We start from the raw sequence: 27,496 nt of genomic DNA, 5'->3' as shown, positions 1-27,496 counted from the left end.
AGAAATGTCTACCTCAAAGGTATTCACTCTACAGCTTTGTATGCTTGTCTGTCTACATCTAAACAAAAGAGAATAAAAAAATTTAAAAACAAATAAAAAATAATGAGTCTATAGAATATAGTACTTGAAGAATATCTCTCTCTGTGAATGGAGGGAGGAAAGGTGAGCAAATGAAGTTGTACATTCAATGTATATTATGTATAAAACGAAGTGTGTAACTTGAAGTTAGGGACAAGAGAAGAAAAATGGGGAAGAACAAAGAAATGGGTGACATTGATGAAGAAGCCTTGTACTCAGATCCTGACTTATGGAACTGTAACCCCTTTGTATAACCACTTAATAATAACAATAGAAAAGAATACATCTAATAATAATAGTGAAGCCTATTTAGTAACCTACGATGTGCAATTCTACTCTAAGAAACTCTCACAACAGTTCTATGCAGAAGATACTTTTTACTGCCCTAAATTTATGGACAAAAATACTTGAGGTTAGACAGGTTATAATCACTACGTATGAAATCCAAGATCTGCATCCAGATACATGGTGAGATATGTAGTCTGTTCTCATAGCAAGGAAGAAGCAGAAACCATCCAGTAAACCCTGTATCCGAATAGAGCCACCTAACGTATTAGAAACTAGCACAATTTTCCTACCTTTAGTATGGGACAGAATTAAACCAAAGAAGCAAATAAAGATTCAATCACATGAAAGACTTACCAATGGCAGCACAACCTGGAAAATATCATCACACATGCAGGGTACTCACCAAGAAGCTCTATTGGCACGGCATGCCCTAGAGTCCTTTGGTTCCCAGATCCTTTTATCTAAGGCTTCACAGGAAAGCATCACATCCTAAGACTTACTCCTGGAAATATCAAAGAATAGAGCAGTCATTTAAATATGTGAATACATGCTAAACAATTTTTTAAAAAAAGATTTCCAATTCCATATCTAAAAAATTCCTAGAATGGAGCTTTCTGTTTGCATGGACTGAAATTGCTGTTTGTCTTCTATCAAATGCTAAGTTTGGACTCAAAGGCCCCTTCATACATAGGCATATCATCTACCTATGATAATTTATATCATCAGTGCCTATTTTCTGTAACATGTCTAATTTCTCAAAATGTGGAAGGATTTCAGCATCATCAAAGATTTCAGTCTAACATCTTTGGGGTTTTTAAAGTAAGTATTTGCTTTGTAATGACATTTCCCTCTATTCTTTTTAGGACTATGTATATGAAAGGGAAATAGAGAGAGAGAGAGAGAGAGAGAGAGAGAGAGAGAGAGAGAGAGAGAGAGAGAGAGAGAGAGAGAGAGAGAGAATGTGATTTTTATCCTTATAAGTATGCTAATGAATAACTACCTAAAATTATACTTCTATTTGATTTATTAATTAAAAGCTAAATCACCATTTTAGTAAGATATTTTAAGAAATGAACATATTTCAAAAACATCATGAAAAGATGTTAAATTAAAATTTATTATTTGGCAATATGAATTTGGTAATATGAACTTCTGACTTCTCAGTCTTATTCACTTACCTGGTTGGAAAAAAAAAAAGATCTAACCCAAATAGTGACTATTATGTAAGTCAATAAATGTTTTTAAAATACACATTATAACATGTGGCAACAAAATGATGGTATTATCAATAATAACCATTAATGGTAATAACCATTACTTAAGGCAGTGAAAAATACTAGTTTATATAATGAATAATTATTAGATTCCTACAGAGCCTCTGCTTGAAAAAGAAAAATCTTAAATATGAAAATCTTAATGATAGCCTTCTTTCATTACTAAATAAATATAATTATCTTTCAAACAGTACTGAAAAGCAGTTTGTTAAGGTGGCAGAGTGTAATGCAAAGATTTCAAATGGGAAGGACAAAGAGGCAAAAACAGGAGGCAAAATCAGTTATTTGTGTAGCATTCATATGGTGAAATGATTTGACCAGAGTCACCTGACATAGTCTACGATGGAATGAATTTCAGAGAGATTGATAACATCCTAACTGTATATATTCCAAAACCACACCGAGTAGACTATGTATATGTAATTGTCTATATTTAGTAGAACACATTTAAAAACCTCATCAATTCTACATGCAAAGAACCTCCTTCTAGCAAGAATTAAATTCACTTCAATTCAGAATCAGTATTAAAAGATATTTCATAAAATATGTGATAGAAGGTAAAATTTATATATCAAAGCAAACATACTTAAATTAAACATACTTAAACATATTTAGTTATACTGTTACTAATCTTCAGTAACCACCACTGAAATACATAATTGTGAATTTACTTCATTTATGGATTAGGTGACTTATGGTTATTCTTTGCTACAATCCATTTCTGTCTGTATAATTGTTTTTCTACCTCATGCATTAAAAGCAATCTCTCTTATTTTAATTTTCAGTAAAATCATATTACTAATATTGTGAGGAAATAATTGAGAATGAGATAAAGAAGTTTTCTTTATATTTTTCTTTTTTTCAACTAAGTTTATTTTCCCAATGTAGGTATAAAAATTCTCTAAGTTTTTCTCCATAACATTACAATATCAGTTAGTTTTAATTTACAGTAAATAAGTCCTTAAACTTTTCTTCTTTGCTTTAAGGTGTGCAATTGTTTTTATTTTTTAAAACAGAAACAGTAACAGAGCTTAAAAGACATGTTTAAAAGCTGGCATACCAAAATGTAAGAGTAATCTGAAAGTTAAATGAATGTGGCTTTGAAATACATATTTTTAAGGGAGGTAGTAGAAATAAAATATTTGCTATTTGCTTTAGCATGACCTTCTAAATAATTTCACCTTGTACAACTGTTTATATATTTGATCTTATGAAACACCCATGTCTAATAAGTCTACTAAGACTTCAAATTACTTAGAAAATGTTTTATAATTCCATTACTTACAAGACCAATAGTGAAAGCAAAGATTAAGTCATCTTTTTAAAAAATTCTATAAACTTAAAATGTACTAAAGAGTAACATAAATTAAAAAGGGAAAGAAAAAAAAACAAAAATATGTGAGGAATATTTAGGCCTCTGAAATTCTAAGTTAATAAATAATCTCTTATCCAATTATCAGGCAAGAAAAGTATATTTTTAATTCAGAATTAATACTAGTAGTATGTGTCTGAGAGGTGAGCAGTTATTTAAACACTACTACTTTAATATATATTTTGTAACTGTGTTGTCATGAGATTTTACATCTTTGTGTTGTATAACTAATTTATACTGTTAATTACTACCACAGTGCACTAGCCAGGGCTCATGAACTTTCCTAGCTCATGAACAGAACAATTTTAATCAAGACATAAATAAAACACATTTTCCAAAGTGTTTGTTAAAGGGCAATCAAGTACAAATATATTATCCAAGTGTACACATGGTTACTTTCTACAGAATGATAAAAATAAAAAAAAACCTGTCAGCTGATAGAATAATTTTATTGGAATATTTAAATCACTAGACACAAGTACTCTCAAAGTAAAAATCTAATTCAGAAACTCAAGACAATCTAATAAAGATAGTTAATGTAATATAAATTTGGACTCAAATTTTCAGAAGAAAGAAAATAAAATCTATTCTCTTAAGAGAAGTGCTTTGTTCATTTAATTTAGCAGTATATTCCAATCATTTTTGTAAATTCTCAATGCTCATCAGAGCTTAAGAAAACTTTCTTATATAAAATACTAATTAATACCTCAAACAACATTAAGTATATATGTATATATTATGCGTACATATATAAATATGTGTATTTATATATTTACTACCTTTAATTATATAAAAGGATTTCAAAATAACATTTTAGTTTATGAGTATAATGCATCTTCTTATTTCATTTTTAGTATATATTTTAATTAGCTGTACAAATGAGTTTCAGTTCCACATATCAGTTGATAATTACAATGCAACCTTATTCTATTTTGTAATAATTTTTATTATCTTTAAATTGTTGTATAAAGGGGGTTTTAATTCAACATGTGAGTTTATGAGTACAATGCATCTTAATCAGTGTCAGCCCTTCCAGCATTCTCTTCATATTCCCCTTTCATTTCTTCACCAGCCCATGTTTGTTTTGAAAGCAAGTACCCAAATGTACCAAAGGGGCACTTAAGGTCAATGATTAATGATATGAGTAAAATTATGAAATTCCATCAGCTGATGAGAGACTGACTTACCTAAGAATGAAGAATGTGCAAGCGTTACTCAATACCCAACAATAAAATACCCTTTGCTGTAAATGACAGGTGTGATTCAGCATGTCCTAAGACATTCAGAACAAATCCACTATCCATCTAACCACCAAAAGTGAAATCCAAAAGTCAGGAGGCAGAATTAAAAGCCTGTTACATGTAACCACTTTTATAGCTACAGTACACAGCCGGTTTCCTCACCAACTTCAAAAAATTCTATGGTTTTCCTTAATACGTAATACAATGGAAACATCCCTAAACAAATTCAATACTTCCATCATCTTAGAATGAAAATAAAGTGAGAAATCATTAGTGCCAAAAATTGTTTTGATCTTAAAACTTTAGCAAAGATATTGGATGAACTATTGTAAACACATCTTTGGAAATGGAGACTTAAATGGCCTGTCTTTCTTCTTGTTATTGAAGAAGTCAAAGATGAAAGAAAGTCCATAGGTATTGAAAACAAATACAATCTGTTGAGTGTTGTATTGAATATTAACTATAAGAGCTCCAAAGCCAAAATACCTTGCTAGAGCCTATGTTAATAAGCTCATCTTGAAATGTCACCATGCTAGGTTCATCATCTTATAATACAAGGGGTGTGGGTAGCTGGGAGAGGCTTTATGGGACAGGTGAAGAGAGAAATACAAACGGAAGCATCTATTAGCCATCATCACCTACGTTCATCTTTGATTCACTAAACTGTATACCAGATCCTTTAGCATTACTTTCGTATAACTGAGCTGTACAAACATTATGTGGTTCTCTTGAGAACAGGCCTCAGACATATCCAGCAAAGGGAAGTGAAATGGACCCTGAACCCAAGCTGCAATCCAACACTGGATTTACATGGAGTGCAAACTCCATGTAAATCAGCAAGGATATTAAAGCATACCTGCTGCTGAGACAACTAAGGCTTATCTAATGACTGTTTTTGGTCACAGTCTCTCAGATAGCATTGCTTATTCTATTGGTAGTTATTTAATAGACACATTGGGGGATAATTAGTCTTTGAAAAATAAAGAAAGTTGTTTAGCAGTCAGCTAAATTAACTGTTTAATCAATCATTCTTTTCCAACCTCTTACTCACACAATTGTGCTATTCTCTCTTAAAAAAATCAGTTGATTGCCCTTTTGCTGTACCTGGATAAGAATCACAGGTAGGTGAGGAAAAGCTTTTCAGTGCTGGTATTTCTGAGTCTTTGAGTAACCAAGGGATAAGGGCTGAACTAGAAAACTAGAAGTTTAAAGCTCCAAGCTCTGACAGCTAGGGCCTTTTTTGATCTGGGCTTTAGAAAAAACAGACTTAAGGCTCTAGACAGTATGGAACTTTATTGTCCTGCTTGCTCTCACCTTGGGTACTAGGACGCTTAGCCCCCCACAATGACAAGTGTTTGGCTCTTGGGCCGAACACTGAAGTTTATATCTCAAGCTGAGGTTCACATCCTCAGCCAATGATAGCAGCTAATGTTACAGGTCTCATTCAGGCTTAAAGGACTGAGACCTTAGAGTACAGTGACCAGAGACTGCACTCTAGCAACTTCAGTTCTTCACAGTCCTTCTTGTCTTTTTCCAATCTGCTCCTGGTATTTCCTGCCCTGAAAGCTCTCTTGAAACTTAAGCTGCCATTTCACTACTGACCTCCCCCGCCCCACCTCCACCTAGACAGTTGCCATCTCTAGGCTGACTTGAAAAGTTAGCTGAGCACGTTACCTTTATAGCCAGATAATGGGTGTGGCAAGCGTTTTCATAGCAATCAGAGCAGACCTTCATGAAAATGAAAAATTGAGTTTGCTCCAGTTATGGCATAGTCACTCATGCAAATGAAGAGCTATCTTTGTACCTATCATAGACCTTCAGCGGAGTCCCAGAGAAAGTGGCCCAGCTTTGGCCTGAGAATAGTTGCAAAGTCATCTCGAATTCACCAAGGCTTATGATGCTAAATCATCATAATAATGCAAGCTGTTTCCAACAGACATAGCCAGGCTAGTGTCTTCTTTCTGGAGCCAGAATTAAGCATAAGCAGCAAACAGCTATGGTTGCATATTGCTTCCTTAGGATGTCCATGGAAATAGCCAGTGGCAGTGTGAGGGCAGTCCAACTAATTTTTCCCATAGTCCTTCACTCAAGGCAGTTAAAGCTCCAGGGAAGATGCTATTATCTGTCAATTACAGAATCAAATTGCTTCAACCCTCAAAATCTTAGCTCATTTAAAGGAAAAATAAACTCTGAAAAGACTGCTTACCAAAAGGACTTAGTATTCACAGTGATTTGACAGTAATTTATAATGCTTTTATAGTGTCTGACTACTGTCTCAGTGTCTTGGGAGCAGTGGATCTTTCTAATACATTTCATTTCCACTCTTTGGATTTTGTACATATTTTTACTTTCGTGTCCTCATACAAAGAAATATTGATTTACATTACACTTTCTTTTCTTCTCAATTGCAATGTTGATCACTTAAATAGCTGTTATGTTACTCATAATCAGGACTATCTTGAGGCCAGGCACTGGTTACTCCAAGCTTGTAATCCTAACCACTTGGAAGGCTGAAATAGAGAAGCTTGTAGATCAAGACCAGCTCAAGCAGAAAGTTCAAGAGATCCCCCTTCTCAATGAAGAGCTGCAAATGGTGGTATGCTCCTGTTAACCTACCTGCATTGGAAGCCTAACACAGGCTGAGAATGCCTAGACACAGAACTAAGGAAGAAGGCAGACTTCCTATAAAAAAATAACCAGCAAAAATCAGGGTTTAGAGACACAGCTCAGCTGTAAGAGTGTCTGTGTAGCAAGCACAAGAACCTGAGTTCAAACACCAGTATTACCATTTTTGGGGGGAGGAGGGGTCGGTCGTGGGGCTTCTCTGAGCTTGGGCCCTGTCGCTCAGCTCTTCAGCTCAAGGCAAGTGCTCTACTGCTTAAGCCATAGTGCCACTTCCTTTTTAATTTTTTTTTTAGTACTACCATTTTTTAAAAGAAGAAAAGTAAACAAATGTTGTTGGGCAATTGCTTAAGCATGTCGTAAATTTGGTTTTTGTTTTTTTTTGTTTTTTTTTTTTTACTATGTCCTGGAGCTTGAAATTTGGGCCTGGGCTTCTTTTGCTCAAGGCAAGTGCTCTACACCTTGAGCCACAGTGTTACTTCCAGCTTATTTGAGTAGTTTATTGGAGGTAAGAGTCTCATGGACTTTCCTGCCTGGGCTAGGTTCAAACCACGATCTTCAGATCTCAGCCTCCTGAGTAGTTAGGATTATAGGCTTGAGCCATTGTTCCTGGCTCTAAAGTTGTTTTTAAACTACATAAATAGTATTTATGGGCTTGTGCCTCTATAGATCAAGTGGTAGAATACTTGCCTAGGAAGAGGGCCTGAGTTCAATTCTCAATACTGAGAATAAGAAATAAATAATATTTATACTTCAAAGAAAAGAAAACCTATATGTGGCAACATACATAATGTGCTAAGCATAATCTAATCTTAAAGGCTGTTATTGTATGAAAATCATCTGTAAACAAGTGTCAGCATTCCCAAATTATTTGTACCTATGTCATCATGGAATAAGAAGCTTTAAAATGTCAAGCTTGGAATGGGCTCTGACAGTTTACTATTGAATACATCTGGGGAAAAAAATGGTTGAGTGTGCAGACTGATATTTTTTAGGCAGGGCCTCAAGGAAAGTCTGGTTAGATTTTCATGCATGTTGAATCCTCTTTTCTACTTCAATATCATTTGAACATCTTTCCTTGTCTTCATGCTCCCTAAACAACCTCAGTCATCTGCTCTTGAGGATCAGACATCTGATTTCCAGAGTAAATAAAAGATATCAGATAAGACACAGAAGATAAGTCTGGTAAGTCTGATAAGGTCTTTGTTACTTTAGTGCACATTTCTGATTTTCCATTGGGGCTTTCTTTTCTTTTGTCGGTCATGGTACTTGAACTCTGGACCTGGGCACTGTCCCTAAGCTCTTCAGCTCAAGGCAAGTGCTTTACCACTTGAGCCACAGCATCGCTTATGGCTTTCTGGTGGCTTATTGGAGATAAGAGTCTCACAGACTTTCCTGCCCAGGCTGGCTTTGAACCATGATCCTCAGATCTCAGCCTCCTTAATAGGTAGGATTACAGGCCTGAGTCACCAGCACCCGGCTTGGGGCTTGCTTTCTTGTTTCTATAGCTGAGGTGAGTGGTGTCCTAATCACCAAACAAGCTCTCCATGATGAATCATTTCTTCCTAAATTTTGATGGTTCTGTCATCTGACTTTGCACCATTCTACTTCCCTATTCCTCTCAAATGCCACTTGCTTCCTCTGCACAAAACCTCCAATCACACTGAACTAACTTCAGCTTCCAGTACATTTCATGTTATTTCACCTATTTGTGTTTTTCTCTCTTAACAGGTGTCATGTCTATGAAGGAATCTTCCTCACTTTTTCAGGTAAGCAAGTTCCTATTTACATACCATCACCATCACCTCCTCTGTGAGAAAAATCACACACAAAAGGCTTGAGTGAGAGAATAATGAACAACTAATAGGAAAGGGTGCTTTCAGAACAGGCAATAATAGGAAAGACGTAATATCTATAGGGGATAAGTGAAAATGGGTGGTTTCAATTATATCCCAGGATTTCTTGTTTAACATCTATCTTTTCTATACCATTGCACTTACTACATGAAAAGCACTTCAACCATTCACCAACAGCTCAGAAATAGTCTTAAACAGTTCATATTTGCACAAGATTACAGAAGTGTCTCCAACTCTCAGAAAATGGTCAGGATTCTGTCAATGAAGAGATTTTGGAAGTGGAGGGGGTGGGGAGAGACAGCTATCAACAACACATACTGATCTGAGAGAAAATCAACATCATGTGAAAAGGTCATTGATGTGGTTTTTTCCTACAAATCCCTTAAATGCTAGTTATTTGTGATAATTACAATACAATAGTAAGGTAACTTCTGAAGCTGAAATTTAACTTTTTCTAACCTCTGGATTCCAATAAAGCCATGGTGTAAATGGTCATTAACACATTGGTCATTCACATTGCTTTGTTTTGTTGGCACTTTTTCTTTTTGCTTATTTTATTCTGAGTACCCCCATGTCAAATCCTAAATGGAATAAATTAGCTTTTTTAAAGATGATTTGATACAATATCTAATGCCAAATATCCAAACATAGCAAATACTCCACCTGGGTTCCTAGTTCAAAACCCATCCCACGTTTAGAGGTGCTGAAGAGGAGCTATTGTTTCTACAGTTCAGCATGGTAATCCTCTCTTGGAGAGATGTGCTTTCGTGTGTGTGTGTGTGTGTGTGTGTGTGTGTGTGTGTGTGTGTGTGTGTGTGTGTGTGTGTGTGTGTGTGTACTGATACAGGTCATTCTCATGTTTCCAAAGCCATTCTTCCAAACAGCTGTAGCATTTGGTAAAGTTATTGTGAGGCATCACTATCTTTCTTTTTCAAAACTACAAAGTTCACCAAAATTTTCTGTGTGTGGGAAACTGCACTGGAAAACCAGTGTTTGCAAACTGTCCAGCTTGATTACACTGGTGTGGTACTACTTATCAACTGCTATTTTTAAACACCCTCAGGTTACAGTAAGCGATATTGCAAATCCAGTTACACTTACTCACAGGGAAGAAATTACTAAAAGAAAGCACTAAAAACCTGTTCTGCAATCTTCCTAACAAAGGGCACTATAGGTTTCTTCAAGGCACTTAACAAACATGATTACATGTTATTCATACTTTAAATGTCTCTGTCACTCTAAATTCCACCAGGGCAAGTGGATGTACTACCTGTGAATATCTAGCACAGAATAAAGAAGGTCAATCGACGTTTAGTGAGCAAATGAATGAATGACTAGAAGAAAAAGTAAATTCATTTATGATGATGCTTGTCATTTTAAAACCACACAGCAAACTTACATGCATTTTAGAGAATCTGAATCATAGGACTGTGTAATGCAAGCACCCACTTTTAAATAGGATGTCTTTAATGCCAGATTTGGTATTTAATAGTTCTGTGATCAAAGACAAGTGAACCAAAATTTCTAACACTCCATCTCCTCATTTATATAATGTGAAATAATTATACTGCAGTAGGGCTTAACGATTGTACATGCAGAACACACCATAGTCAATGGAAGTGATCGATGTCTAAATAAAATATGTAATCACATTTATTAATGTTTTAGATAATTTTTAAGTAGATTAGATTAGTCTCAATTATCCAAGAGCTTTTAAAAATTGACAACTTAAAATCTATTTTCAACATATGCAAGCAGCAATAACCTCTCAATAATTTATGGCATCACAATGAATTTCCCAACACTCTCCATGTCTATTTTTGCAATTATTACAAGCCTATTCAGCAAATTATTTTCAATTAAATTTCAGCATGCGTGCATCTGCACACTCTTTCCACCTTCTTTACAAGCACTGTGTGGATTCTAACTTAACTAATCCATAAAACTACTTTCTTAGTTGATGATTAGGTCAATTCTCTGGCCTATGCCACAGGCTCTTGTTCCAACAACTCTTTTATAGTCTCATAGTCAGTGACACTGGTTACTAACAACACAGTTGGAAAAATTGGTCACTTCTGAATTGTATATTCCTCCTTTTAGGTTTTACCAGTATTGCATGGAGAACTCTGGCTCTTCACATACACTCATCCAATGGGTAAGTTCTCAGACCTATCTGTAGGCCAGGGCCTATGATATAGAGTATGAACAGGAACACAATAAGGTTCTGAAGCAGCAAAAAGCCCACAGGCTAAATAGGAAAGTATAAACTTAGAAGCAAATAACTATGGAAACTGAATTGAAATAAATATTAACAGAATGAAAACAAGGAGAAGGTTTATCTACTCAGTCTAGCGTGAATGGAGGAAAGACACTGAACCTAGAGAAAAGAATGGTTGGACTGTTCTTGAAAGGTAAGTTGGGATCATGGAATAAAATGGCAAGGTCACTGGATGTCAGCCTGAAGGTCAACGTGAAACAGCGAAACAAAGCAAAGTTCATTGCTGTCAGAAATGCTGTGACACCACATTCGTTTTGAAACTCTTGTTAGATCAATTCACAGTTAGTCTCCAATATCGAAATGTAAAGAAATGCATTTAATTTAGATTGCTCTAATTCATATAAATCAACAGTATATTTTTTTAAATCAACAAAAGACATTTTTAAATTAACATTGTATGAAACAATACTAGGAAACATCTGCTTTGTTAGATGGTATTCATCGTTTAAGACACATGGATATAATTCTGAAATTTCATAGTGTGGAGGAATGCCATTTCTGGGTATCTTCTTAATAAAGATGAACTCTAAGCCACTTTTTCTCTCAGATTTTTACTTAGAGTTGAATTCAGCCCCTCCCCGCAAACACACAGACTTGTTAGGCAGGTACTTACACCCTAGCCCTATTATGCTTTAGTAATTTTTCTGATAAGGTATTATGTTTTTTGTGTCTGGGCTAGCCTTAGACAGCAATGTACCTACATATACCTCCCACACAGCTGAAATTACAGGAACATACCACCACACCTAGCTTAAGTTCAAGAGTCTCACTGACTTTGTGTCCAAGCTAGGCTTGAACATTGATCCTCCCAATCTCTATCTTGGATATACCTAGGATTAAAGGCAGATGCCACCAAACCTAGTTAAATTACTTTATGAATGACATCTGGGTAAAGACTGCAAAGATTTCTGTAAAGAAAAACTGGAAAGCACAGTCAATAATGGTTAGGCCCTAGGTTGTAGGACCACATGTAAAATACTTCTGTCTTTTCTAAATGGAAAGAGAACAGTAATATCCAATACTGTTAAGTGACTCTCTTCATGTCAAAAATATCCATGCCTTGTTGAATTGAAACCCCATTTGCACAAATAATTAAATATAGTAAGAATAATAAAGAAATATCCACATGAAAATAATTCTCTTGAATGTCAAAGTAGAAAAGTTTAAAAGAGAATATTTCACCAATGTAATCACAACCAATTAATTTTGGTTGTGTACTGATTATGCATAGAACAATAGAGCTAGAAAATATTGCCATCATTTTTTAATTCGAATGTGAATACATGGGTGAACTTTATGTGATATCAAGGCCAAAGATCATTTCGTTCAACATATTCTCCATCCAAACCCAAGTAGGTTCCCAGTAAAAGTCATGAGACTCTTATCTCAATTAACCAGAAAAAAAAAGCCAGAAGTGGCAGTATATAGCCCAAGTGATAGAGTGTCAGACTTGAGCAAAAAAGCTAAGGGACAGCACCTAGACCTTGAATACAAGTTCCAATGTACAGAAAAAAAATAACACTTTAAAAAAATAAAAAGGGAGTTAGAGAAGATGGTTTAAATATGTGACGTTATTTTAAGAGTTCCTGAGAGAACTTTAGTCCCTGAAATAGTCTTACTTTAATTTTTCTTGTGATGTTTTGGAGTATCTGATTCTTTCTGAGGTTGCCAGGGGAGAAGGTGGCTATTTTCAGTAGTTAACACGAGGCAGCACTTGTTTTTGATAGGGGCTGCCAAGAACCTTCATTATATCTGTCAATCAAATGATAGAACACCAAAAAAATAAGTGAAAAAAATTACACACAATTGTAAACACTTGGCATGATAAACGGTTTCAGCAGTCAGTGGTGGTGGCATAGATCCTCTTCTTATTTGGGAAGATGGAATCCAAGACTATTTTAGGAAAAGCACTACATTATTTCCAGAATCTCTCTCTCTCTCACTCTCTCTCTCTCTCTCTCTGTCTCTCTGTCTCTGTCTCTGTCTCTCTCTCTCTCTCTCTCTCTCTCTCACACACACACACACACACACACACACACACACACACACAGAGCAAACAAAATTAACCATCACAATGTTTGGAAACGCTGACTTTTTATTTTTCTCATAGGATGCAAAATTCAAGTTAACCTAAAATTTTATTTCAAATGACAAAATAGGGACACTCATGAAAAAAAAATTTTAAAGGATGTGTAAGTTGTAATTATGAAATGTCCCCTTGAGTTCAAATATTAAAAACGTGAAAGTCAAAAATTCCCTTCTGGTCTGTTTACTAAAGGTGCAAGCCTAATGTTTCCTTTGTGTAGCAACACTCCTGATTTTCTTCAACCATTTAAACTTGGCACAGAGGAAATAATGTTTATGCTTCTGCCTAAGTACTAGAAGGACATTTTACCTGCAGAGGGCACAGCAGCCCTGCTCAGGGTACATCCACTGTACCTCATGTATCTCTAGCATTTGGCTGGGACTGAGTTGCGACCTTTAATCAAGTTCTGGGAACTAAACTAACACACTCTTAAATGTGAGCGGGAAATAAAAAAAAAAAAAAGCTTGATCTACAAAGAAGCTGTTACAAGAAAAAAGCTGTAGGTACCCCTCTGAACAATATTTTATAATTAAAAAATATATACAAAAAAAGCTGTAGATAACCAGAGGAACTATACTTACAATGGGCACCTGAAGTTGGGGTACACTTTTTGCACTGAGTCCTTGAGCAGTGGAGTCTACATCCACTCTAGGCTGTTGGTGTCAGAACCAAGTTAAACCACAGATTACCTAGTCCTAGTTGATATGAGCCAACAATTAGAAATTACATGATGAGGGAAACATTCCCATGTATTTGGTATTACCTGCCTATGCCTATAAAGGGTTTTTTGTTTGTTTGTTTGTTTTCCTTGTAGTTTGTTATGTTTTGTTTTGGGTGTATTTGTCATTTAATTGCACAGAATGATTTTGATTATTTTACAGTCATCACTTACAATGTAGATTCATGCTGTTTCTGTGTTAGTATTTGTAATAAACAGCAGTGTATGTCAGAGCAGTGTGAAAGAGACAAATAAAACAGGAGAACAACAGTACACAATTTCATAGAAAACAAAAATTGATGAACTAAACTACAAAATGGTTTCCAAAACAGAGAATGATAAATGGAAACAATGACAAAAGGGCTATGGAAAATTAGTTCTGGATCCCTGAACTAAGGACTGAAATTGCTTTTTTTTAAAAAAAATGTTTAGAAAATAGAATCAACATAATTTAAAAGGATTCCTCAAGGTCAAAGTCTGTGGAGTGATAGGTTGTGAAGTTTGCTTCAGTGTGTACTGCTTGTCTTTTCAGTGAGAGATAAAAATTGGAGAGGACTGTAAGCTACTACATCAGGAATTGAGATGAAAACCAGGTCCAGCAACCCACGCACAGAACAACTCAAATGTTATTGAGAAAGAACAGAAGTCCGTATAAGCATTAAGACATGTGAAAAGACCTACAACTTAATAATCATAGAAGTAACAATTATTACCAAGGTTCTCATGTTAATTACAAGAACATGGCTCTCTAGTAGAAATCTGTACATTTTGCCAGGCTATTATTGTAAAAGACATTTTTTAAGGTGCTTACTATACTGAAGAAATTACTTAGAAAATGCTGACAACCCAGATGCCTCACTACTGATGAGTGGATCCAAAAATTGTGGTACCTATATACAATGGGATACTACGCAGCCATTAGAAAAGACAAAATAATGGCATTTTCAGAGACATGGAACTAGAACAAATTATTTTGAGTGAGATAAGCCAAGAACAAAAAGACAAATGGCACATGGTCTCCATGATATGTGGATGCTAAAGCCAAAATGCAAGAAGATATGCCAAAGTAAATAAGACTCGAGAAACAAAGGACACTCATTTTGTTGTATCATTACTAAATGACTCCATGTTCTTGACCATGTATATGGTAGATATATGCACACAACAGAGAGAAGCCAGGAGGAGGACACAGAATAAGTGGGAAACGGAACAACATACAACAAAGGGGTCCATCCGCTGCACTGGGCATAGAAGAAAAAGAACTAAGCAATCCAAAGACAGCGATGGGAAGGGAGGAATGAGAGGCAAAGAGGGAACAGCCTACACTAAGCAAGAGGAAAGAAATGTAAACATCATCTGATGTGGAAGAAATAATTTGTATTGTCAAAGCTCATAGAATGGTGCAGGGGGGGGGAGGATTAGGGGGGGAGGGGGAAGGCTGGGAAGGGATGTGAAGGGTAAACAAAGGAGGAGGCTGCAATGCTTGGTAAGAAATGTACGCATTATCCTGCCCATGTAATTGTAACCCCTCTGTACAATATGTTCACAAATAAAATTTTAAAAAAAGCTCATAGAATTCACAAACTGTATAGACCATGATAATGACAATTTGCCTTATGAAGGTTAAATGTGTTTGTGACTAAGTGTCACAATTCCACAATACTTTGAAATGTGTGAAATTAAATCACCTAATCTCAATTTTTTTTTTAAAGTGAGAGATGGGTTAGGAGCGATGGGTGACAATGTTGTCAGACAGCTTGTGTTCATATACTGCTTTGTAGAATGGGAACTTATTTGTACAACTACTTAAAGACAATAATAATAATAATAAAAAGGTTAAAATGTTTTTTAAAAAAAGTTGAAATTCTAAGATCTAAAAATTACCTGTCAAGGGCTGGGAAGTTGGCTCAGTGGTAGAGCGCTTACCTTGCATGCCTGAGGCCCTGGGTTCGATTCCTCAGCACCACATAAGCAAAAAAAAAAAGCCGGAAGTGGTGCTGTGGCTCAAGTGGTAGAGCGCTAGCCTTGAGCTGAAGAGCTGAGGGACAGTGCCCAGGCCCAGAGTTCAGGCCCCATGACTGGACCCAAAAAAAAAAAATTACCTGTCAAAAACTTCTGTTCTTAGATTCATAGTATGTACCCCCAAAATAGCACTGTGTACCACCTCCCCAGCTGTACTTGCCCACAAACGTTACAATTCTGCCAGTACAAATATCTAAGAATATATCATCTGTGTGTGTGCACGCATATGTGCACACATTGTATTTCTCACCAAATTTAAAAGCAGCATATTATCTGGACTGAAAACCTTTTGTGCCACATATTAGAATTAAAAGGATATTCTTAGGAGAGGATACCAAAGGGGAAACAGCTATGTGCCTCTGATCATATTAAATAATATGTATCAAAGTGAACTCCAGGAAATGGAAACAAGAGGTTGTGTTTTTTTTCTTTGTTGCTATTTTCCTTTTATCTTGTTTGTTCATTAATTCATCTTTGGGAGGTTAAGGGGAGGCACAGAAATGGAGGAACAAAGGGTGAACAAATGTAGCAGTAGTACTCATGATATAACTCACTCTATATAATTCACTATACAACTTGTGAGTGAGGAGGAAAGGGAAAAACTGGGAAAGAGTGAGGGAAGGGGTAACGTTTTAAAAGAAATATACTCTCCACCTGACTTATGTAACTGTAATCCCTCTGTATATCACCTTTACAATAACAATTTAAAAATGCATTAAAAATAAAAGGGTGCTAGTTTAACCTCAACTTTCAATGATGAAACTATTACACATAAGTATTTTTTCTCTGATTATTTCTAGGCATTAATGCTAAGGAATAGAATTTCTTCGGAGAGAAGAAAGTATTCACATTCAATGACTTGGAAAGGATGACTTGATTGTACATAGTCGCAGTCATTTTATTCTATGAGTTTATAAAGCTCAGGTTTCAGCTATTTAAACATTCCTTTAATCATTAAAAAAAAAAATACAAGCATGAGGAAAGCCATTCCAGAATATCCTATATAGATGTTTCTAAAAAATACTCTTTAATTGAAATTGGTGGAATGACTGTTTAAATATTTAAATGTGTGCTAAAGACACAACCACTCCTGTCTGAATTTAAGATAAATCTTTCCAAATACTACTGATATTTCATTACGTCATTAGTTACCATGACTAAAGTACTAAAGATGAGGACATTTGTATGTTTGCGAGGTCTTATACTCCCTATATAGATAGCCTCCTTTAAAGGTCCCCGTGATTGCGAATGATGCCTGGGAAATCCCTTTGTATGGATAGTCAACTTAAATGGGAAATCCAAAACATTCTCTCAGCAAAATATTTTTCTGGTGGATGCATGCATTAAGTCTGAAAGACTGGCTTTAATACCTGTAACTACACAATGATCTTTCCAAAATAGTCTGTATATGAAGCACAGAAGGTTTTAGGAAATTATAACACAACCCTTGGAAAACCCTTCATGGAGTTTGCTATTATGTACCTGATACTTGGATTATAACAGTAAAATGAGTTTCAAACTGCTGAAAATTTTATGAGTATGTTTCTGGAATACTGAGTAAAAAAAATCATGTTGAAGTAATTAATTAGTAAAGGACATTTTAATATTCTGTAACAGACAAGGGTTTGGATTGCTCTTGTTTATTGCATTGCATGATTTGTTTCACTGCAGGCTCACTTTGTATGTAAAATGGGAGAATTTGTTTTAGCTGGATTTCCAATGGAAAGAGAATTGAGGATATTAGTCACAAGGCAGTGTTAATAAGGGGCAGAAATTCAGACTCTGGTAGTACATTTTTGTACCTGTACATAGCAGAGAACTTTCCAATTAGGGCCAACAAGTAGACAGCTGATAACTCCAAGCTGAGATTTATAGGGAGAGGTCGGGAGCATGTAATGAGAATTTGGAGCACATACATTCAGCTTTAACACCTTTAGTATAAGTATAGTTTCTAATAGTGAAAGCTAATGGCCCCATGACAATAATAAATAAGGGTGAGAGAATGTTCTAGCTTTAGGCTTTGGGTGCGGGGGGGGGGGGGGAAGAAAAGCTCTCTGGAGGTATTATAAAATTTCCACTAACACTAGCTAAAGGAGTTTCAAAGAGGTGGTTTCAAGACTCCTAAGATATCTGCTGCCCAAGAATGCAGGAATCACAAAGGCAAGGCATAACCTTTGAATTAACCACCATCTTTTTCTCTGTTGGAGGAAGGAGGAAAAGACAGAGGGAAGGAATCATTGCTCATTTCCCTGTCATCATTATATTGCATCCAGAATAAACTTAAAAGTTGGCAATGATTCCCCCTTTGGCTCTACTTTAATCAGGTCCCTGGACCTTCTCCTGAGACTATCAATTTCCTTTGTCAAATCCAGGTTTAACAAAGAGCCCTTCCAAATCAGTTTAGTTACAAGAAATCTGCATTACTCACTACAATTCTACTCAGCCTCCTCCTCATCCTCAGATACTGTCAGATCCTCCAATCACCCTGCCCAGTCTTCAGCAAGAATCCTATCAGGTTGGTTTAGCCAAAAATCTCTTTTGCGTCTGATCTTTCTCTCAGAAATTTTTAACCCACCTACTCTCCTCTTCCTTCTTAACTATAAATTATAACTTGCTTGCACTCCTTCAAGTTGACCCCGGTGGGCTTTCTAGCCCGTGATAAAACACGATCATGGTGGTTTCTGTGCTTATCACAACAGTACTGAATAAATCTGCCTTATCATGCTTCAACAACTGTCTTTGAATATTTCCTTCTTGATAAAATAAAGAAGACTTAAAAGCACTGGAATTTGCTTAGCACTTATATCTCCAAGTGTTCTAACATGCATGCTGAGCATGGCGCCACCACCTGCAGGTATCCTACACAATGAACAAAGCCTTTCCCAGGAAGCCCTGGAGTAATAATGAACATCGCAGATGCCAGAGTTGGCAGGTGGGAAACCACATGTTCCAAAACAGGTGACTGTGGACAAGCTAATGAACCTGGTGAACCATGCCTACTTCTCCTATTTACAAAACCAGGATAGTATCATTAACCACAACTAAACACTACTAAACATTAAACACAAATAAAATACAGCACAGTGCCTGGCAGACATTTCTGGGACATTAAATGCAACCATTTAATCTGTTATTATTACCTTGCCAGCTTTTGTTAGAGGAGTATAACAAAAAGGATGGAGCAAAGTGCTGTCTAGCATTCTACTGAAGGTGGGATGCCTCTAATTTTGGAGACTGAACTCTAGAGTGAAGTCTGAAGTAATACTATCCCTCTTATTGAGCCTGTATACAACACTGGATGTGCTATGGACTTAGGATCTTAAACTGACATGATGAGTGGTCCATTAGTCTGTGATGCACCTGCCACGTTCCTGGTTGCCTTCAATTTCTCAAATGCTACAGCAAAATGTTCCAAGCACATGAAAGATAGAAAAAGGTCAGGGTAGAACTAATAACATCAACCATATCAAGAATGGGGAAATACTGACAAGAAGACTGCCTAATTTTATAAAAAGAACATAAAACATAGGGTTTCTTTTTTTTTTTCTTTTTTTGGATTTTTTTTCTAAGATCAAGGCAATACACTTCAAAGTCTTGTCACAGCCACACCAAATGCCCATGACAAATTAATACTCTTCAGGGCAACGAAGGCCTATAAGCCAGATATAGTAGTATGATTAATAGCGGATGGAAAATTTTACCTACGGGGTGAAATGCAAGCCCTTGTCCCCTCCATAATGCCCCTCAGCTCCTCAGCTCCCAGAAACTCCCTCCACAGCTCTTCCATCCTTTCTCCTCCATTGTGTCTTCACTTTGGAATCTCACCTATACCTGAATTCAGTAATAACTCTGAGGACAAAAACAATGTCAAAGAACTGGGGGATCCTCTTGGTATTTTACAGTTAAAAAAAAAGCAAACACAAGTGGACTAAGTTGTTCCAATTAACTTATCTTAACCAGGGACAAATCTGGGAGAATGTCACTAGCCTCTCATAGATAGAGGCGTGCCTATGGGCAAGAAAGGCATCTAGGGCTCAGAAGATGGTCCTCCTCAGGGTGGTATCAGTGCAAGGTTAGACTTTACATGGGCCTGAGAAGGGGAACATTCTTTAATGTCATTCCCTTACTTCTTCCTTCACTAACCTCAGTCCCACTCCATGGGGGGGGGGAAGGCTAGGGACAATGGACAATGACAATCATCCCTCACCAAAGACATTATCCGACCCAAGATATCTATTGTGTTCAAGTTGAGAACCCCAGATAGGTGTCATGTATGTAAGAAAACCAGGGTTGAAAGTGTTGAATTCTTCATCTTCTTCATCCCTTTAAGGTCAATGTAACATCTCACTTTCTGGAATGTAGCTAAAAGTGAAGTATTTAAGTTACTTTAATTTACTTATATAGCCAATGAATACATCAAAATAATCCAGGACTTTGCTGCTTGGACTCTGTGCTGTCTTATTTCTGGCAGTGTGTCATCCATAGTTTTTTAAATTTTTTATTGTGAAAATACCGTACAGAGGGGTTACAATTACATGGGCAAGATAATGAGTACATTTCTTATCAAGCATTGTTGCCTCCACCTTTGTTTCCCCTTCCCATCCCTTCCCATCCTCCCCCTGTACCCCCACCCAATCCTCCCCACTCCCCCTCTCCTCCCCCACCAAAGTTGTAAAGTTCGTATTCGACATAATGACTTGTACATCTCATTGTTGCAATGGGTTCACCTGTATCCCTATTTAAATGATTTGTTTTACTCCTTCCCCTCCACAAATTATACCAACATCAAATACAGTGAAAGCAGGGGTTATACTGTGGGGGGGGGGACATACAAACCAACAAAGAAATAATCTTATAAATGTGTTAGAAACAATCGCATGAAAGAAAAAAAACATTTGAATACATATCTTAGGGTTCATTTCCCTAACATCACCTTATCTGACCTTTTCTGCTTGACTCAGACATATACTAGATATTGCAAATAAGGGAAATCATGGGACCTATGTTTCTTTGGGCTTGGCTTACTTCACTTAATATAATTTGTACATCTCATTGTTTCAATGGGTCCACCTGTATCCCTGTTTAAATGGTTTGTTTTTGCCTTTCCCCTCCACAAATTATACCAACATCAAATACAGTGAAAGCAGGTGTTATACCGTGGGGGAGGAACATACAGGCAACAAAGAAATCATCTTATAAATATGTTAGAAACAATAGCAAGAAAGAAAAAATGTTTGAATACATATCTTGGGGTTCATTTCACCTAACATCACCTTATCTGACCTTTTCTGCTTGTCTCAGACATATACCCGTCGTTGCAAATAAGGGAAACCATGGGACCTATGTTTCTTTGGGCCTGGCTTACTGTGCCATCCATATTTGCATCTGCCTTTAGCACTCACAGGCAAAGACGGCTTCCACTGACATCTTCCCATCAAACTATGACTTTTGCTCAGGAGAAAAATCTCTCTCTCTCTCTCTCTCTCTCTCTCTCTCTCTCTCTCTCTCTCTCTCTCTCTCTCTCTCTCTCTCTCTCTCTCTCTCTCTCTCTCTCTCTCTCTCTCTCTCTATCTCTGTCTCTCTCTCTCGCTGTCTCTCTCTCTCTGTCTCTCTCTCTCGCTGTCTCTCTCTCTCTTCTTAGAATATTCTCTTAGTACAATAATTTAGTTCCTCACTTAACTTTCCTTCTCCCCTCATCTCCCACATAAACAATTCTGTCTCTTAGTACAGTAATTTAGCGGCTCCTTTAACCTTACTTCTCCCCCCAATTCTAACACAAACAAACATACATGTTAACTAACCGCCTCATGTGCCTATACCAGACTTTCTTGAGATAGACTTGACCAGTCACCTACACGTTAAAGTGCTTTGAGGATGGAAAGCACTCAATACATGTAGTTAATGACTCAATACATAATAATACCTGTCAGCCTGAGCCATAATAGTTCATATAGGATTCACCATTGCCAACATAATACTGCATTCTTGGGCTTTGCTGAGCTCGGTGCCAATGTCCTTTGCCTAACAGACCTCTCCATCTATTTCAGCTTTGATATCCCAGATGCTTGAGGTGTACAAGGAACCAACCTCATGTCTTCGTGCAAACAAAAACTACAGAATGGATTCTATTTCCTTTCCAGTGGCCTATTCCTGCAACGGAGAGCTGAATCTCCTTGCTGGAGTTCTAATATCCAATTTCAGAAAGAAAAATAAACCCATTTACTAATAACACTTAGAGAAATAGACTTTCAGACTATGTCAAACTCTTCAGGAAATCACATGGATGCACCTCAAAGCACCTTGCTATGGGTCTCTACCTCACTCCGGACCCTAAAAGGATTCTAAAGCATTTCCTAAGAAAAGAACTAGAGGCAAAATACAGTAAAACTATCTACTTGGTTACTATATGTGGTCCTGATACAAACAAATATGCTACAAATACCTGGACATTTTCAAGAATAATATATTTTAAAATGTAGTTCTCTCTCGGTGACGTTATTCAGTTGATGAAGGACCTATATTTGGACAGTGATCCTATTGATGCTGTCGCCATTTTAGTATATGATGTTTGCATAACAAAATTGCCCATGACAAACTTCTAAGTCTGTCTTGCCTGTGCTAAAGGCTGACAAAAGAAGGGTAACCCATGGATACTCTGTACTTACTGATTTTAATCACACCAATCTTTCTTTTTCAAAGTCTGTCGACTTTTCATTAAATTCTCTCTGCACCTTCTTTTTTTAAAAAAATTATTGTTATTGCAAGGGTGATGTACAGAGGGATTATAGTTACATGAGACAGATACAGAGTACATTTCTTTTGAACAATGTCACCCCTGCCCTTGCTTGCTCCCAGTTTTTCCCTCCTGTCCCCACCCGCAAGTTATATAGTTCATTTTCAACATAGTGTCTAGTGAGTACCACTGCTACATTTGTTTACCCTTTGTCCCACTATTTCTGGCCCCTCTTACCCTCCCAAAGACAGAGAAGCAAACAAATAAGACAAAAGGAAATGAAAACAAAAACAACAAAGGGGAAAAAAAGGAAATAAAAACAACAAAGGGGAAAAAATTTTGATAATATTATTTTATATGATCATATGCACATAGCTATGTGATCCTCTCCTAAGAATACCCTCCTTTGATCTCACTGTGTGAATATCTAGAGAACTGTATAATTTATCATGTCCCAAGGTATTTTTTTTCTTTTACTATCCAGTGTGTTTACTTGAGGATTTATAGGCACATTCTAGTTACCACAAATGAGGGAAACCATGCAATCTATGTGACTTTAGGTCTGGCTTACCTCATATAACACAAATTTTCCCAAGTCTTTCCATTTCTTCACATTAAGCTTATCAGGGAATTAGTTTAACCTTTAACTAGCATCCAGAAAAAATTTAACTCTAACTTTGTCAGTGTATTATGCAACTGTTGTTGGGAGAAAATACTCCCATTCACATAATTTTCAAAATTTGACATTGCAGATCTACTCTGTTAGGTTTCTTCATGGTGCTAAGAATCATTTTGTTGAGTATTATTTGAGACATGAGAACTAACTTGATCTGAAGCAAAGTGTGAGCCAAATTATTTCCAGACTTGTTAAATGTTTGTGCCAACTCTGATGAAAGAAGTTTTGCCACCCACACTTTGAAGGATGGAGAAACAGTCTCTAAGAGGCTTAGCTTGTTACCAATTTCACATCACTGGTAAATGGCCAGTTTTTAAAGCAGGAGATTTCAACTGTATGTAACCATTAGCAGATACAAAATGACCTGGATTATAATTTACCCCATGAAAGAATATCTCTTTATGTTTTAAAGGTGTTCCACAAATGAGTCAATGATGCAATTAGATGTTAAGCAGTAGCAATTCTCAGGGTTTGGACAATGAACTTCCCAAAGCATATCAAGAAAAACTGACCATAACAGAAGAAGAAGGCCAATTATTCTGCCAGATTTTAGTGGGACACACTAAATTTCATAGGGGAAGGTGGGGGGTGGGGGGAGAAGAAATGGGAGAAGAAGAGGGGAGGGGAAAATAGGGGAGGGAATGGAAAGGAATTGGAGGGAAGGGAAATTGGGTGGTATTCACCATTAATTCCCATAAAGCTAATCTACTTCTCACTTCTTTCTTCCTCTTTCCAACAAATATTCATTAAGGCCTACTCTGTAATGTCTATTGTATGTAGGGAATGAAAAGTTCTAAACATGTTGTCTTTTATCCAAAGGGGTAGATTATAGGCATAAAAAGTTATAAAACAGGAGTGTGGGGGAGAGATAGTGGGAGAGAAAAAGGAGCCCACTCCAACAAGAAATGTACTCATTACCTTACTTATGTAACTGTAGCCTCTCTGTACAACACCTTTATAACAAAATAAAATAAAAAATTTTTAGTTACAAAACTACAATTCCAAAAGCATATTTTCCAACTGGTGTGTGCTATGAAAACTCAACAGGAGAAAGAGTGCAGCTTTAGTCATTGACTTGGGAATCACTAGAGAGACAAGATTTCAGCTCTCCTTCAATATCTAAACAGATAGACGTAAAAGGAAGTATATAGAAAAATCAAGGAACAATAATACAACTTGAAGCTTAAGGAACTCTATAAACAGGCACCTACTCATAAATGTTCCATAGTAGATCCATTTTATAGCTGTAATATAAATACAGACAGCTACTTCCGCTTAAATGTTGGTCATAAAAGTATTTTATTTGCCTTCATTTTATTCCTTATGAGTTTAAAATTTTAATAGGTGGATATATAGTATGTACACTGGTCATGATACATTATTTAACTGTCATGGAGATTTGGGGAACAAAATTTGAGAAAACAAGGTTACTGAGTTGTTTAAGCACTATTCTACCATTGTAAATAGCAAAAATGGAGAAAACCAGCTGAAAAATACTATGGACTGAATGTTCATATCTTTCTCAAATTCACTGGCAGAAACAACGCTGACCCCTCAGTGTGATGCTATTTAAAATAGTTAAGTTGTATGCAATAAGGTTTACAATAAAGTCCAGTGAAGGATTCATGATTGATTCATTGGTCTCATAAGAAGAGATCAGAGGGAAGGTGGCTCAGGGGTAGAGTGCTTGCCTTGCATGCATGAGGCCCTGAGTTCAATTTCTCAGCACTACATAAGCAGAAAAAGCCAGAAGTGGTGCTGTGGCTCAAGTGGTAGAGTGCCAGCCTTGAGCTGAAGAGCTGAGGAGCAGCACCCAGCCCAGAGTTCAGGCCCCACGAATGACAGAAAAAAAAAAAAAAAAAGAAGAGATCAGAAGACTTATTCTCTCTCTCCCTCACCCTACATGACTGCCTGCAAGCTAGAAGGAAAGTTCTCACCAGAAAAACCATAAAACCAACTGTCCTTTGTTTCAGACTTCTCAGCCTTCAGAACTCTGAAACATAAAACACCTTACCTTAGGAAACCCTATTGAATTTTGTATATTTTATAACAGCCTGAACTGACTAAAACAGAAAGGTACATAGGTGAAGACACTACCTACCAGACAAGTTAAAATATGAGGCACATACAAAAGCCTAGAGAAGTCTTTTCAGACTTTAAGGTAATCTTAAGAGATTATGTTTACCTCTCACCTAATGATGAGGGATTTTTATTTGAGTGGTAGGTTCATTTATTGAGTTTGGAGTTAAAGGTTTAACAATATGCTAAATCCTAAAGCTACATGATGGAGGGGAGGGAAATTAAAAAATGGTCATTTTCCCCTCATTACCTAACATGGCAGACAGATATATAAGATGATAACTTTAGCTCACTATGTTAAAGGTTAGATGAAGTTTCTGTAAAACATTTAGAGGAATATGGGGCCATTTCAGAGAAATTTACAATAGAACATTGTCATGAATGATAAACATTCAGAAGAGAAGGCTAACAGGCCATTTCAGATATAAAGAAAAGATCACTCAAATATCTAATTTAATGGGGGCCAGGACATGTGGGTACTGACACCGAATGCATGATCACCAGAGACAGGAATTAAGACTGAAGATTTAAAGTAGTGTTTGACAAAATATAATAAGGTATAAGCAAAGAAAAGCCAACCAACCAAGTATAGTTAATACAATGTGGGAGGGATCAAGTGTTCTGATTAAATTTGAGCTGTAATAACATTGCTTTAAGTGTTATGTAGAGAATCACAAGAGGAAAGAAAGTGAGAGAAAAGGGACTGAGGGATAGTTCAGAGGCGAAACATTAAAGATCTCAGTTAAAGCAGTCGAAACCTCAATTGACAACATACGCTGGATTCAGGGCTATATCTAGAGTCTTACAGATCTAGTGAAAATGTAGATGTGCTTACACCAAGTGCAAAGAATGACCCTGTGTTTCTAATGTGGCAGACAGGGTGAATATTAATGAACAGGTCTGTAAAACTGGCACAGGGTAAATAGAATATTGTGTGGCCGTGGGCAGGGAAGACTGCAGCTAAGAGAGATCAGTTGGGGCAAGAACTGTAGCCGTGGAAACCATCAGTGTCAAAGGGCCCCCCAAAAGTGCAGAGAGGTGGTGCTGAAAATGTGGAAAGAAAGAACAAAGCAGTCTTCAGAAACACACACTGTTGGGTGACTGGAAGAAAGGGAGGAATCTGGGATGGAGACCAAAGAAAAGGAAAGGAGTGTTGTGTAGAAAAACAAATGGGAACTGAATAGAGATGATGAATTATGAAAGAAATGGACAAAACTCACATTCATCCTGGTTTTTGTTTTGTTGTTGTCTATCACCTCAGTATTGGGAGTTTAGCCTGGAGGCTCACACATGCTCTACCTTTTGAGCCATAGACCCAGATCATTTTATTTTTGTATTTATTTCTGGAATACGGTCTCACTGACTTTGCCCAGGCTAGCCTCAACTTTCCACTCAAGATCCTCTTCCACAAGTGGTAGGATTACACAACGCTAGCCCTCCACATTTAATCTTGGTTCCTTGGAAGTCCTGTGGGCAGAATCTTGTCATTATATAAAAGTTAACAACAACAAAAATTCCACAGGAGACTAAAGTTTCTCCCTAGAAAAATGAGTGACAAACAGACAGAAAGAGACAAATTATTGCCAGATGCTGGTAGGTCACACCTGTAATTCTAGCTACTCAGAAAGCTGAGATCAGAGGATTGAAATTAAGAGCCAACCAAGACAGGCAAATCTGTGAAACTTATCTCCAACTAGCCAACAAAAAGCAGGAGATGGAGCTCTGTAGCTCATGTGGTAGAGAACTAGCCTTGAGCAAAAAAAGACAAAAACAAAACAAAACAAAACAAAAACTAAGGGACAGCACCCAAACCCTAAATTCAAACCCCAAGACCAGCATACCCATACACACACATACAAAAAAAGATTGTGGAAAAACTCTAAAGACAGATGCATACACACATAAGTTATCCCATGATAGTATGGTTTATTGAATAAGTAATAGAGATAGCATAAGAAATCTAAATCACCAGTTGTTTAAGGATACAGGTGGACCTGTTGCAACAATGAGAAGTACAAGTTGTCATGTCCAAAACGAGCTTTACAACGTCGGTGGGGGGGGGGGAAGGGCAGGGAAGGAGAAGGATTGGGATGGGGGGGAGGGGGGAGGATGAGAAGGGATGTGAAGGGTAAACAAAGGAGGAGGCTGCAATGCTTGGTAAGAAATGTACGCA

The 27,496-nt window shown here is 36.8% G+C and overlaps 1 protein-coding gene across 4 annotated transcripts in view; it reads right to left on the bottom strand.

Moving 5' to 3' along the window:
- The window catches only part of Slc16a7 (solute carrier family 16 member 7), a 144,716-nt gene that overhangs the window by 89,684 nt on the left and 27,536 nt on the right, over positions 1-27,496 (bottom strand). For all 4 annotated transcript variants that reach the window (XM_069987744.1, XM_069987728.1, XM_069987734.1 and 1 more), the window contains one exon: positions 770-868. The gene's annotated coding sequence lies outside the window, so the exon portion shown is untranslated. The remainder of the gene's footprint in view (positions 1-769; positions 869-27,496) is intronic.

Source organism: Dipodomys merriami, unplaced genomic scaffold, assembly GCF_024711535.1.
Source record: "Dipodomys merriami isolate MVZ:Mamm:240054 unplaced genomic scaffold, mDipMer1.0.p SCAF_10, whole genome shotgun sequence".
Lineage (NCBI taxonomy): Eukaryota > Metazoa > Chordata > Mammalia > Rodentia > Heteromyidae > Dipodomys > Dipodomys merriami.
Note: the sequence above shows the minus strand (reverse complement) of the source record. Positions and strands in the feature narration are given on the sequence as shown.